The following is a 13,969-nucleotide window of genomic DNA, read 5'->3' as shown; positions in this document are numbered from 1 at the left end:
AGCAGAGCACCTGGCAGGTAACAGACACTCAAAAAACATTTTTTTAAACTAGATTTTTACTCTGATTAGCAGATTAGAGAGCAAAATCCCCATATTCTAGCGCATCCCCAAGGTACTTTGTCACCTTGGGAAAGTCACTTAAACCTTTTGAGCCACAGGTTTCTCACCTGTGAAGGGAGGACAATAACCCAGTCATCCTACCTTAGGGAATTGTGGGCATCCAATGAGATGACCCGTGGGAAGGTCTCTGAAAAAAATAAAGACCTGGACACATGCAAGGTGCTATTACCATTATTATTAATAAACCACTTCTAAGACAAACATCTGGCTGAGGAAAAAAAAAAAAACAGGAGAGAGGCATCCGACACTGACTTCTGGATGTGGCTACTTGGGCTCTGGCCAAGGTCTGGAGCCATCCAAGATGTCCAGCCCTCTGCTTCTGTGTCCATGGATCCAGGCTTATGAACTGATTTCCAGGGCTAAGGATTTCTTGAAATTGCAAAGGATTCTCCCTAATTGAGTTCCCAACCTGGCTTCTAACTACCCTGCCATATGGTTCTCTCTGAGTCTGTTTCCCATCTGTAAAATGCAGACAGCAGACAAGGAGTCCCTTCTGGGTCCTCTGACTCCAATCCAGAGGCACAGCTCAGGCTGAGCTGTTGTATTTCCTCAGCCTGGGAAGCTGGCAGGGATCTGTTGCAACACTTAAAAATTCCAACATCAAAATTCCCCAAAATATTCCTTTGAAGGCACTGACTCAGAATGCATCTAGCCTTTAAATTTTATCCATAATGAATTTTTCTAGATCTTTTCAATCAGCTCTGAGGAATGGCCAGGGGTCTGGACCACCATATTTTCTGAATAAAGCTGTTGGGTCCTCAGAGACATTCTGGGCAGTGACATGCTGGAGTTTCTTGGTGACCTCTGGGAAAGTGGGACTCATCCAGTACGGCAAGAATGAGTGGGCCAGGAGGCTTCAGGGGAGCATTGTGGTGACAAGAAGGGCACTGGGTGATCGGGGCAGGAGGAAGGGCTGGTTTATCCCCTCAAAGCCAGGGTTACACTGGATCCTCAACACCACTGTAAGCTCATGGTAAGAGCTAACAGTCTTGAGGGCTGGCACTATATGCCATGTGCTGTCCTTTTTATGATTTTCTCCTTCAATCCTCCCATTTATTTTCTAAAGTAGATCGTTTCATTATCCCCCTTTTACAGATGAGGAAATGGAGACCAAATGAGGTAAAACCAAACCAAACCAAACCAAACAAACAAACAAACAAACACTTGCTCCATGATCCCTTTAGTGAGTGGCAGAGGGTGGATTGGGAGCCTGGCGGGGGGGTGGGGGGGGGGGGAACCTCCCAACACTCACAACACACAGCCTCCTGAGGCAGGGCTGGGCTGAGTCAGGCCCCCCCCCCCTCCCCACCAAGCCCTGCCCCTCCCTCCTTTCCCAGGGCCCACCCTACTCTCAACATCAAATGCTAGTCCCAGCTGGGAGTCCTTTCACTTGCAACAAGTTACCTCTGTTCACCTTCCAGATACTTGGCTTTAAAGAAAAGAAGTTGTATTTCACAACAATTGTAGACTCACAAGAAGTTGCAAAAAACAGTATGGAGTACTGACACATGCTGCAACCTGGATGAAATTTTAAAACATTATGCTAAGTGAGGGGTACTTGTGTGGCTCAGTCGTTAAGCGTCTGCCTTCAGCTCGGGTCATGATCCCAGAGTCCTGGGATCTAGCCCCACATCGGGCTCCCTGCTCTGCAGGAAGCCTGCTTCTCCCTCTTCTGTTCCCCCTGCTTGTGTTCCCTCTCTCGCTGTGTCTCTCCGTCAAATAAATAAATAAAATCTTTAAAAAAATAAAAAAAATAAAACATTATGCTAAGTGAAAGAATCCCATCACAAAAGACCACGTGTTATATGATTCCATGAGATGTCCAGAACAGGCAAATCAGTAGAAATAAATAGTAGATTAATGGTTGCTTAGGACTGGAGGAAATTAGGGGGTGCGGTTTAGGGGTGGCTGCTAATACGTAGGAGTTTCCTTTTGCGGTGATGAAAATGTTCTAAAATTAGATTGTGGTAGGGGTGCCTGAGTGGCTCAGTCGTTAAGCATCTGCCTTCCTCTCAGGTCGTGATCCCAGGGTCCTGGGATCTAGCCCCGCATCGGGCTCCCTGGTGAGCGGGAAGCCTGCTTCTCCCTCTCCCACTCCCCTTGCTTGTGTTCCCTCTCTCACTGTGTCTCTGTCAAATAAATAAATAAAATCCTAAAAAAATAAAAATATAAAAAATAAAATTAGATTGTGTTAATAGTTGCACAAGTCTGTGAATTGTACACTCAATAAAGCAGTCAACGAACAAACACCCAAAGGGCTTTGTAACCTTTGAGCAGTAAGGCCATCCTTGATTCATTTGCACCCCACTTAAAAAAATATTATAGACAGGTCCCACGTCTCTACCACCCAGCTTCTCCTGATGGCGACATCTCAGATAACTATAGTAAGCGTACGTTCCCTTTTAAAGTGAGCGTCCTGAAAGCCCAGAGCCTTTTCTCCACTGTCTCAAGTTCAAATTCTGACGATGGTAACTCCTCACCCATTACCGTCTTTACAGTTTACAAAACACTCCCACCCCCAGATGGTAACTATACTTCATGATAACGATACTTATGGTGGTGTTCCCTAATATATGTAATTGTCACTATGTTGTACACCTGAGACTAATATAATATTGTATGTCACCTATACTTCAGTAATAAAAAAAAAAACCCACCCCCCAACCCTGTTTATGTAATCCTCAAAGTAAACCTGTGGGCCAGGATTGCCCCATTTCTTGGTTTTCTTCCTCAGAAGAAACTTCCTTCCTCCCTGAGCTCCGTCTGTAGGGTTGCCAAATTTGGCAAATAAAATCTTATCTGTCAACCCTACGAGCTGTGCGGAGGCCGCACTTCATCCACCCTCCAGACCCAGGACAGTCTCTCTCCAGAGGCCTCTTCTCATTTCTGGCTCCCAAGTGGGGATTCAGGTCAGCTCTAATGTGCTCAGCCAGTCCTGGGCGAGCCTGTTCATCATTTTGAGACAGCATTGATCACAGATTCTTAAGAACTGAAAGGGCCCTGGACCCTCCCCTTGCCCAGCATGGCCCACAGGACTGGGCTGGGCTTCCCAGGCCAAGTCCTCACTCTGGCCTTTCCTCTCCCACGTTTACACTCGGGCCTGACTCGGCCTGACACCAGGGCAGACCACAGCCTGAGCATGCAGTTTTTCCTGCCTCAGTTTGCCCATCTGGAGGCTGGTCTTGCAGGTGCCGCTGAGGCGGTGGGCCGGCTGCAAAAAGGTCCACAGGGAGCCTGGCCGGAGCTGCGAGTCCCGGGCCAGGTCCGCTGTCCAGATCCAGGCCAAAGAGGAACAGGATGGCACTACGACACCTACCCCTCCACCCTCCTCCCACCACCCCCCACCCCCGCCCTACCCAGGCCCGAACCCCAGCCCGAACTACAAGTCCCAGTAGGAGTGGGCCACAGGGCGGGGCCTCGGGAGCCGAGGCCTGCGACCTCAGTGCCAACCCCAGGTCCAGTGGACCCTCGGGCATGAGGTCACGAAGACCGGGACGCCACAGCGGATCTCGAGACACACAGACACACCCACGCCAAACCGTGCTAGCCCCGCCCCCAGGAACTACAAATCCCAGTACGCAGTGGGCTGCGGGGCGGGGCCTCAGGGACGCGGGCTCTCAGGACCGGAAGAGTGACCCGCGCTGTTGGGATCCCCATCGCGGAATGGGGGCTTTCCTGCTACAGAGAAGAGGGTCTTCTCTCCCCGCCAGCCGGGCTCCTCGCACCTGCACACACTGCTCGACCGTAGGGCCGCGGGTCCGAGCCCTCCCTCTCCGCTGACCCAAGCCCTGGCCCGCCCTTCCCGCGAGCCTGCGCTGCTGGGGAAAGGGGATGGTGGGTGGGGGCTCGGACCCTCCGCGGTAGAGGGATGCAGAGTGCGCCTCCTTGACCTCTCCTCCTGCGCCTGGAGCGAACTCTCTTTCCCAAGAGCGGGGGAGCAGCCTGGACCCTGAGGCGGGACTGAGCCTGTTAAGGTCCTTGTAGGGCCTGCAGGTCTCCTGGAGAGGCTCGGGGAAGGCCTGGGTTCTCCGGCCCCTGGGACATGTGTCCCGACGTTCGGGCCGCGGTGTCGGACCGCTGTCAGTGCCCTGCGCCCAGGCATCAGCTTTACATGACAGACCCTGATAAAGGCTGCCAGGAAGTTACAAGCAGGGCATTCTCATTTAGTATGCTCTCTCTCAAAATGCTCTGCTCACAGTTCAGGGTCAAGCGCCAGACTTTTGTCCTAACTTTCAGGTTACCCAAGGATCCTCTGAGGCGTTACAGAAGAGACTTACCCAGTCCCTTCAGTACAAGTCAGGAACTCAGTCCAGTCTGCTCAGTGCGGAGGCCGCACTTCATCCACCCTCCAGGACCAGGACAGTCTCTCTCCAGAGGCCTCTTCTCAGCTGATTTCTGGCTCCCAAGTGGGGATTCAGGTTACACCTGTATCGGGAGCAGTGACACCACAGTGGCTAGCAACATATTGGACTTTCTGTCTCCAACCCTATTTTCAGCTTATACACTTTCTGATCTGATCATGTACTGCTGTGTCCCTGATCATCAAGGTTGATAGGAAAATACCTAGTTTATGAAGGTATAGTCATGACCCTGTAATGTCAGTGAAATTTTATTCTGTAGTTAGCTCGAGACCAGTATTTCCTAGAAATATTCCATTTATTTTTGGAACAATTAGAAACAACCTCAGAAATGATATTCAAAGTAGGTCGCCTACGTTCCTTTGGTAGCAGGAGTGGAGGTCATATTAACTAGTCAGGTGGTCTTTAAGCATACCCATTTCTGTCTGGGAAGTTCTCAAAGGCTTGGTTTTCCAAGTACTTTTGTTGAGACAACCAGTCTTTTGTTGACTGGTCCTGTGCCCGGAGAGACGAGAGACGAGAGATAGATACCATAGAAACTTGGAGACAGCCTTGCCCCAGGCCCTGGACTCTTTAATAAAAGCCCATTCTCTCCTGTAACAGCGACTTCTGCATTCCAGGGCTGAGCACCAGACTTGAATCAGTTAGAGCCTGTGTCACTTGCCTGGGAAATGCCAAGAGCCATTTAATGCCTATCCCTGCTTCCTAAAGATCCAGCTGACAGGATGCAGGTAAAGTCACAAGGCAGTGTTAATTAGGTCATTACAGGGAATGTGGCTAAGGGTAAGGTGCACCAAAAGTTGGGCTCTTTCCCCTTCAGGGCCATGGGAGAGACTCAGGACCATACATATTGTATACATGAAAGTAACTGCACCTATACTGGTTACACATCCCAATGCAACTGCAAGATTCTCATTTTGATGGAGTTATCCTTGGCACATGAATGTTTTATTTATTTATTTTTTTAAAGATTTTATTTATTTGACAGAGACACAGTGAGAGAGGGAACACAAGCAGGGGGAGTGGGAGAGGGAGAAGCAGGCTTCTCGCCCAGCAGGGAGCCCGATGCGGGGCTCGATCCCAGGACCCTGGGATCATGACCTGAGCTGAAGGCAGGCGCTTAACGACTGAGCCACCCAGGTGAATGTTTTAAATAAAAGTTTGTTAAAACCATCATTTAAAATCAAAACAGAGGGGCACCTGGCTGGCTCAGTTAGTAGAGCATGTGACTCTTGATCTTGGGGTTGTAGGTTCCAGCCCAGCGCTGGGTGTAGAGATTACTTAAAAATAAAATCTTAAAAAAAAAACCATAAACAGGGGCGCCTGGGTGGCTCCGTCGTTAAGCATCTGCCTTTGGCTCAGGTCATGATCCCAGGGTCCTGGGATCGAGCCCCGCATCGGGCTCCCTGCTCTGTGGGAAGCCTACTTCTCCCTCTCCCACTCCCTCTGCTTGTGTTCCTGTTCTCGCTGTGTGTCTCTCTCCGTCAAATAAATAAATAAAATCTTTTATTTTTATTTTTTTAAAGATTTTATTTATTTATTTGAGAGAGAGAATGAGAGAGAGAGAAAAAAAACAGGAGAGGGGGGAAGGTGAGAGGGGGAAGCTGACTCCCCGCCGAGCAGGGAGCCCCATGCGGGACTTGATCCCGGGACTCCAGGATCATGACCCGAGCCGAAGGCAGTCGCTTAACCAACTGAGCCACCCAGACGCCCAATAAATAAAATCTTTTAAAAAAAATCATAAACACTAGTTTTTTTATTATGTTAATCACCATACATTAGTTTTTGATGTAGTGTTCCATGATTCATTGCGTACAACACTCAGTACTCGTTTCAATAACACCTACCATCTTATTTGTACATATTTTTAAAATCTTTCATTTGTATAGCACTTCACAGATTTCTGCCCATTTTCAAAGCAAGGGCCTTGCATCAACAGCAGGTGGTAAACCTTTGGTGGTTCTGCAGGCCACGCCCCTTCCTGTCGGCCTGTCCTGGAGATGGGGACAGGTAGCCACGCTCCTTTTCACCACCAGGGGTCGCCCTTTCCCGTAGAACGACGGCTGTGGTCCCTGTAGCGGACCGGGTCGGAGTGGGGGGATGAGGGCTCTAGTCCTGTGTATAATACGATTGGATGGCCTTGGCCCAAGGCCCAGCATCCATCCCTGCCTGAGTCTCAAATTTTTCCGTTGGTAAAGGTGGGGAGGGCGATCTCAGGGCCCTCCACGCCCATCAAGGAAGGATGTGGGATGGTGACACATCCGTTAGCGGGAGTGCCTGGTCTCTCCCAAGGGGGAGGTAAAAGGCCTGGCCGGTGTTCCATAATCTCTCAGTTTACCAGTGCTAGGAGAAAGGAACGAGGAAGCAACGGGAATAGCAGATATCTGCCTCTCTGGCTCTGAGCTCGGGCCATATTACATCCGTCCAGGGAGATGGGGGGTGGGGGAATGAGAGGGTGGAGCGCAGAGGTTGGGGCGGAATAGGTGCCTCCCACACTCACACACTCAGGAAGGTAAATGGAGGAAAGGACCCAGTAGGGTAAGGGCACAGTCAGTCACAGGTGCCCAGAGAAGAGTCCTTGGTAATCCATCTGCATTTAGAGAAGGGAGTCATTCGCAGATAAACAGGGAAAGGGCCTCAGGACACTGTGCTCAGTCTAGGCTTAGGGGTTGGTATCCAAGGGGCAGTAAAGGAACAAGCTATGGCCTTTCAGAAGAGAGACACCAGAGACGTTTGCAGAGACGCAAGCTTTTTTTTTTTTTTTTTTTTTTAATTCTTATTTGCTGTCTCTGTAGAATAAAAGGCTCCAGCGGGCAGGGATTTTTTTTCTGCCATTCTGTGTAGTATTTCCAGTGCCCAGGCCAATGCCTAGCATGTAGTAGGTGCTCACAGAGAGGCAGGCTTCAAGTGAGATTTGAATATGTAGCGACAACAAATATTTATTAAGAGCTGGCTAGGTGCCAGGCTGTGGGCTGGGCACTTGGAATTGGGCCCTGAACTGAACAGACACAGTCGCTACCCATTTAGAGTGCTTCCGGTCGAGTGGGAGTCTGTAGTCTAGCTCTGAAGTAAACCTCTAGATTTAGTGGGAGCTCCAAGAGAGAATGTGTTGTGAGGAGAGACAGACGGCCCTGGTCTGGGACCCCTGCTGAGGGGTCACATAAGCTGTGGCCTGAAGGGAAAGGGAAGAAAGGGGCCAGAGTGTTGCAGCAGAAGAATGGCAGGTGTGCAGCCTCCAGAAAGGGATGAAAGAAGCCCATGTAACATGATAATTGTTTGCAACCACCCTGCCCCCCACCCCCACCTTCCCCAGGCTTCCCGAATCCTGGGACACTTCCCGAGCTCTCTATCCAGGTGCTCCTTCTAGAATCTGGGCAGTGGGCTGATGGATCAAATTTAAAGATAGCCAAAGCAGCTCTGGTGATCTGCAGAATCAGGCCCAGGTGGAGGGGAGAGTGCTGGTGTCTAGGGAAGGAGAATGTGCTTCCACCATCTGTGAAGAGAGTGTTGCCCCTTGCAGAGCTGAGTAAAGTGAATGGGGGTGGGTTAAACTTTTTTGAAGTATTACATACATAGATAAGAGTCCTTTTTTTCTTTTTTACTGCGTTTTGCTATACATGAAGAGTGCCCTCCCTCGGTTATATTCTCTAAGGACTCAGAAGGATCTAAATTTCTTCCAACTGAAATGTCCTTAAGTCAACAGGGTGCAGAGGGGCAACACCCCTCCTGTTGTAACCTCAGAGAGAAGGTGAGTGTGAGTGAGTCCGTGGGGGGAAATGGAGGGGCTGGGGCAGGAGAAGAAGATAGGGGCCTGACCTTACAAGGCAACAAGAAGCATTTGGCTCCTTCATTCAAGGAGCCATGGGGAGTCACTCATGGGTCTTAGGCAGAGCTGTGACATGGCAAAATCTGCTATGAGCAAAGGCTCCGGAAGAGGGAAGGGCAGGGTGTGTGGGACAGAGGCGTGCCAGGGGCAGGCGGAGGCAGGGTGCTACCGACTCGTGCTCTTCACCCTAGAGACCCAGAAAGCTGGCATCAGCCGTCAGCCCCCACCCTAACCCTTGGAAAATCTGAGGGAAACTAGTGTTCTGGCCTCCAGAAAAAACACAGAGACCTACTACACACCAAGCTTGGTATCACCTCCATTTCCCCCCACGGACTCACTCACACTCACCTTCTCTCTGAGGTTACAACAGGAGGGGTGTTGCCCCTCTGCACCCTGTTGACTTAAGGACATTTCAGTTGGAAGAAATTTAGATCTTTACTGAGTCCTTAGAGAATATAACCGAGGGAGGGCACTCTTCATGTATAGCAAAACACAGTAAAAAAGGAAAAAGGACTCTTCTCTGTTTTAGGGAGAGAGAGGGCAGGTCCCTGACCTTCACTTTAACCCAATCACAGAGTTTGATTGGCCTCAGGCTCCACCTGCTCAGGTAAAAATATCTTGAGGACTCATTCTCCCTGACCCCTCACAGGACGTTGTTTATCACTTGCAGGTCTCCCCTCCCCAGCCCTGCATGTTCAGGCCGCCCCAGGCCACGGTCTCACCTCTGCCTGGTCTCGCCTTTCTAGGAGACACCCACATCTGGCCTCGCAGTTGGGCTTCTGCAGTTTCAACTCTAGAGTTCTTTTTTTTTTTTTTTTAAAGATTTTTATTTATTTATTTAACAGAGATAGGGAGAGAGCACAAGGAGGCAGAGCGGCAGGCAGAGGGAGAGGGAGAAGCAGGCTCCCCGCTGAGCAGGGAGCCCGATGCGGGGCTCGATCCCAGGACCCCGGGATCATGACCTGAGCTGAAGGCAGACGCTTAACCAACTGAGCCCCCCAGGCGCCCCTCAACTCTAGAGCTCTTAAGTGAAAGAAAGACAAACCCACCCTAGCTAGTTTAGGCTAAAAAATAATTTATTAAAAATACTCGGTAGCTCACAGTGTCTCCGGGAGGACCAGAGAAACCCCCAGGAACAATGTCCCAAAGGTCACGGCCAAGTTGACCTGGTGGAGGCACCTCTGGGCACAGACACCACTCTTTGCCAACGCTGCTAACCTGGGCCCTGGTGGTACCACTAGCATCTCAACCTCCAGCCTCTGGAAATAGGATACAGCTGTCATCCCCTCCCCAGGGTGGGTTCCTCTTGGTGCCTGCTTCAGATACAAAGTCTGACATGAGGGCGTGTGGCTGGCTGAATGCCTGCACCCCAGCTGCAAGGGAGGCTGGGAAGGCCTCATGGGGCTCCTATGGCTGGAACCAGGATTCGGAAGATGGAGAATGCCCCAAATGCAGGACATGCTCACCAGTCAGAAAGAATGGCACATGTCCCCTTCCATTCTCCAGGAGTCTGGCCACCCCATCTTAGGGCTTCTGCCCCACACGCTGCCCTCCCTCACCCCTGAGACCTCTGGCCATAGCCTGCTTACCTTCCTCCTCCGGGTCCTCAGGAACCACGCCCTCCTCCTCACAGTACTTCCCACTTCGCCACACCAGGGACCCCGGCTAGACCTCGCCACCCGCCCTGTCTGCTGGCAACAACCTCGTCAGGCACGACACCGCTGTCTCAGGAAGAGCTGATATTTTATGGGGCGGCTGAGGTGTGTTTCTTGTGCCGTCCCCTCATTTGACCTCAGAAGCTCCCCTGCCAAGAGGGCTGCCTACTGACATCCCCATTTACACAAGAGGAAACCGAAACTCAGAGATTGGACATCTCCTTGGGGGGTGCCCGCTCCATCACTCAGAGGGGCCCCTTGAGAGCACGGTCTGTGTCACGTTCTCTCTCTGCTGGGGACCCCTGTGTTCTGAACAAGCAAAAGTCCATACAGGATTCTAAAAATGTCCTAGAAGTCACATGTCCTCAGACTGTTTCCTGTGGAACAGCATTTCCCAAAAACGATCATAAAATTAACCTAGGATGTTTGTTAAAAATAATATAGAGTCCTGGGGCACCTAGGCGGCTCAGTTGGTTAAGCGTCCCACTCTTGGTTTCGGCTCAGGTCATGATCTCAAGGGTCATGGGATCAAGTCCTGTGTTGGGCTCTGCACTCAGCTCAAAGTCTGCTTCTCTCCCTCTCCCTCTGCCCCTCCCTACTGCTTACACGTGTGTGCTCTCTCTCTCAAATAAATAAATCTTTAAGATAATAATAATATAGAGTCCCAATTCCCTCCTGGAGCAGACAATCCTTAAGATCTCAGGGAATGTTCTACCTGCCGCTCCCCCTGCTTATGCACACACGCGCTCTGTGTGTGTGTGTGTGTGTGTCAAAAATAAAAAAAGATCTCAGGGAAGGTCTGGGAACAAGGGCTTTTAACAAGCTCTCCAGCGATGCTTGTGATCATGCAAATAGGGGGGGCACTGCCCCAGAGAGCTGTCTGTTTTCTTAGGGTGGATTTACCTTGGGCCTGCAAATTATAGTCTGTTCTCATTGGAGATCAGCAGCTGAGGCCCAGAAAATGTGGAGCATCACTGCATGCCATGGAAGGACATTAAAACAGGCACTCGGGGGCTACCCGACAATGGAGCCTTGCAACCAAAATGTGAGCTTCTAGCAAGTCCACTTCTAGGGATTCATCCCAAGGGAAGAGTTATGGTTCTGCATAGAGCACTCCTGTACCAGAGGAGAAAGTTGTTGTCCAAATCTGCCTGTGTACTTAGGAAGAAGCACAGTCCTCACCCCACAGAAGGCCAGTCAGGATGAGACAAAGCCATGAGGCAGACCTCCTTCCGCCCCCGCCCCCTTCTCCCTGATCTGTCCCGGCCAGTGCCCCCACCCAGATGGCACGATTCCATCCTCTGTGCTTGGGGCCCTTTCACTCACTCAGGTCCTGGAATTTGCCTATGCAAAGCCCAGAATGGGGAGGGGGGGCGGCTGGGTACTTACTGGAAACCCACTCAGTTTGGGTATCTAGAGCAGTGGGGTGGTGTCTAGAGCCTCCTGCTCACTTGGACCTGCTGACCCTGTCCCATAGGAGGTCCCCTTGGTAAGGGAGCTTGCCCCTTGCATTACGGTCCAAATGTGGAACAAAGGTCAAATGGGGAGGGGAGGTCAGGGAGGAGCCTCCTGTTCTTCCTGACCCAGGCCTGGATTGTTTCTCTGTTTCTGTTTTCTCAGTGTTTCCCATTCTACCACATGGGCTCCCTGTTAAGCCACCCCAGTGATTTTTCATAGCTTCTGAAGTGCGCATTGACCCGCAGGTCCCAGGAATCATCTGGTCTTCCTCTCTGAAGGCTGTGGCCAGCTCCAACCGTGGGGCTTTCTCCTTAGTGTCCCAGCCGCGTGGCCTCCAAAGATGTAAGCACCTGGCCTTCACTTCTCCTTTCTGCCAACAGCGAGAACATCACCAAAGTAACAGACAGAGGAAAGTTACGGTGCCCTAGAAAGGTCTTATGTTCATGATCCTCATCTGTGTTTCCTCAGTCCCTGTTTTAAACAAAGTCAGACCCCAGGCCTTTCCCCCAACACTTCTCAGATATTAAAGTTCCAGAAGTCACTCGAGTAACAGAACACCTGGAAGTCATGGGCTCCTTCAGGCTTCAGGAAGCCATGTTTCCTGCTGTGTCTAATTCCGTCATAGGAAAGGTGGGTAAAGACTCAACCCCAGATGAGACACAGGAGCGCGCATTGGTTAGGGCACAGGCTCTGGGTTGGGCAAACCCTGGTGGGATTGTCTGACCTTGGGAAAGCCACTTAATTCCTCAAAGCCTCTGAGCTTTGGATTGCATTTCCCTCCTCCACGCATCTGGTGAAGCCCTACTGCCCACTGTGATTGGATTTGAAGACAGGCTCTGGAGGGAGGTCACTAAGGTTAAAGGAGGTCACAAAGGTGGAGGCCTGATTCCATCAGACGGGTGTCCTTCTAAGCAGGGATCAGAGACATCTCTCTCCAGGCCTGCACAGAGTCTAGGCCATGTGAGGACACAGCGAGAAGGTGACCGTCTGCAAGCCAGGAAGAGATCTCTCCCCAGAAAGGAATCCTGATGGCACACTGATCTTGGGCTTCTGGCCTCCAGAACAGTGAGAAAAGACATTTCTGTTGTTCAAGCCACCACATCGGTGGTATTCCGTGATGAGCCTGCTCTAACACGCTCACTTCCCTCATCTGAAACACAGGGATAAAACTAGCATTTGCATCATGAGGCTATTGTGAGGATCCAGCAGGAAATACACATGCCTCCTTGGGTTTTTCTATAACATCTTCAGCACCTGGAACAGTGCCTGGCATAGAGAGGATGTTCAATAAATATTTACTCAATGAATAAATACAGCCATCCACAAAGGAAGCTGTCAAACTAAATACACACGCATATTTCTGAGCTTTTCACTAACCTCTATTTCTTTGATCGTTGGTCACCATTCACCAGCAAGCATAAAGCGTTTAAGAAAGTGCAAGGACAGTCTCCCATTTTCAACTGGACCCGTCCCTTCATGTCCTATGTTCTGTGAGTTGGGAAAGGTCAGTCCGGCTGACAGCGGTGTGAGTCGGAACCTCTGGGAGGAGGAAGCACCGATCAGAGGGCTGCGGGAAGCCTCTGAGCACGGGTCCAGCCTGTGACCCTGAGGCCCTGGAGCAGAGGGGAGGAGAGCTCTTCCTCCAGTGGGGCAGAGGGGCTGGAGACCGGGGACCGAAGCTGTGGGAGGCAACGTAGGGGAGCTTATGGGAGCCTCATGGGGCAACTTGGTCCGAGGTTAGAGGCCACAGCCGACCCACCTTCCTGGTGCTTGTGAGATGCAAATGTTGAGAAGAATAGGGCCTCTGTCCCCAGGCCATTTGTGGTAGAGCCTAGGCTCCCAGGAATCAGAGCTCCTTCAGCCTGGCCATGGTGAGAGTTGGTCCTGGGGCAGCCGCAGGTGCACAGATGTGCCCACCACACCTGGGGGCCCAGGACGCTTCCCAGGGAGAGGCATCCGGGTGGCACTGACTCCTCCCTTATCCGCCCCCCTCCCCCGATTCTTTCCAGGACAAGCTCAGGGGAAGCAAGCGCCGGTGAGTACTCGGGCTCCTCTCTCCTCTGCCTCCTCTGTTGTCTCTACCTCGATGCCCCTTTCCTGGGCACAGCCCTACTTGCCCAGTGAGACCATCCTCCTACCTCCACCCCACTGTGAGCACTAGGGCTCCCTCACCACCGGCTTCACTGGGGCACCAGTTCATCCAGCTGTGTCCCCACCAGGCACTAGCTCTGCCCCCAGACTGTTCTTCCTGCTGCCCTGGCCCCAGGCTATTGGCACACAACTCCAAGGGGCGCCACTCACATAGTCGCTGCTGTGAATGTCCTGGGAGCAGTGCAGTGTCTGGCCCCTTGGGCAGAGTTGACTAGAGTCTGGTTGCAGGTTGGAGCCACCCCCTCCACCCCCCAGACGTGTAGGTAAGTGACGGTGGCCTCCTTATTTTCAAAATGCCGACCTCACGGTCCCTGCTGCAGTGTTGGAAAGGCTCACCATGAGTGGCTCCTCCGAGTCAAATGAAGCAGCGAGGCCCACTGTAAAAAGGCAGATGGTTTATT

The sequence above is a fragment of the Callorhinus ursinus genome, unplaced genomic scaffold (genome assembly GCF_003265705.2).
Source record: "Callorhinus ursinus isolate GAN/ISIS: 27379988/994484 unplaced genomic scaffold, GSC_fseal_2.0 scaffold10, whole genome shotgun sequence".
Taxonomy (NCBI): Eukaryota; Metazoa; Chordata; class Mammalia; order Carnivora; family Otariidae; genus Callorhinus; species Callorhinus ursinus.
This window is presented reverse-complemented; position numbering follows the sequence as displayed.